The sequence below is a fragment of the Mus pahari genome, chromosome 12 (genome assembly GCF_900095145.1).
Source record: "Mus pahari chromosome 12, PAHARI_EIJ_v1.1, whole genome shotgun sequence".
Taxonomy (NCBI): Eukaryota; Metazoa; Chordata; class Mammalia; order Rodentia; family Muridae; genus Mus; species Mus pahari.
The window spans coordinates 70,344,806-70,345,829 of NC_034601.1; positions in this window are offsets into that span (position 1 = coordinate 70,344,806).

Here is a 1,024-nt window from a genome sequence, read left to right on the forward strand (position 1 = left end):
AGTATGTATTAAGATCCTTTAAAACAACTGGGTCTAAGGTGCCATCAATTGGCCATGGAGAACAATTATCTAGTGAGTACTGAGTCCAGACTTAACTTTAAGGACTCAAGGTTAGACACTCCAGAGGTGTATCTGGGGGTACGTCTGAGGACACGTGGTTGCCCATGCTGGAGGTTCCTGGTGTTCTTACCAGCATCCCAGAGAACAATGCAGAAACCAAAAAGGAAATCAGCCAGGCTAGAGTGCCCAAGTTGTCAGGAGGACCTCTAGTGGCTACCCAGTAAGTCCCAGACTTACTGTGGGAAGTGCTCCACCCTGGCCAGGGATTTCAACCGACCTGCTGGGGGCCTGACCCGCTGGGGGCCTGTACGGAAAGAGCAACTTCCGAGACAGGAAGATCATGGGCAGTGTCTCTGCTATGTCGGCTGGGGTCTAGCCTCTTAGTCCTTGGGCAGAGCTGGCTAGGCTCTGGTCCCTGAACTGGAGGCTACTCCCCTCTGACAGGCCCTGCCGATAGTATGCTGGTGTCTGTGTGAGAGGTTTTAGCGAACCAGTAAAATGGGAGCATGGAAGCCTGGCCTAAGAGGCACGTGAAAATGGCACAGCTGACTTGGTTTAAAGTTTCTGTGCCCCTGGACATGGACAGCACGGGTCACGTGGTGGAAATGGTGGACAGTGGCTCTCCTTCCCCCCTGGCCTTTGCATGAGCCCCGGTCCGGTCTTTTCTCAAGCGACGGCTTAGGTGCTAGAATGTGGGGCTGCCAAGAGTTCTGGCTTAGAGAGGGGAAGGGGAAGTTGCAAGCCGAGCCGCTGAGCTGCTGGAGTGGAGCTGCTGGAGTCGACCTGCGACCTGCGCACCGGATACAAGACAAGGCAGTGGGGATCTTACCATGGATGCCGTGTTTGGTACCTGCAGCTGCGTCCACTGCGTGTCCCTTGGGCGCAGCAGGCACTGGTGTGGCTGCTGTTTTTTTCTGCTTAACCAATCATTCCCAGGTTTCCGGCACCAATTTTATATTTTGGG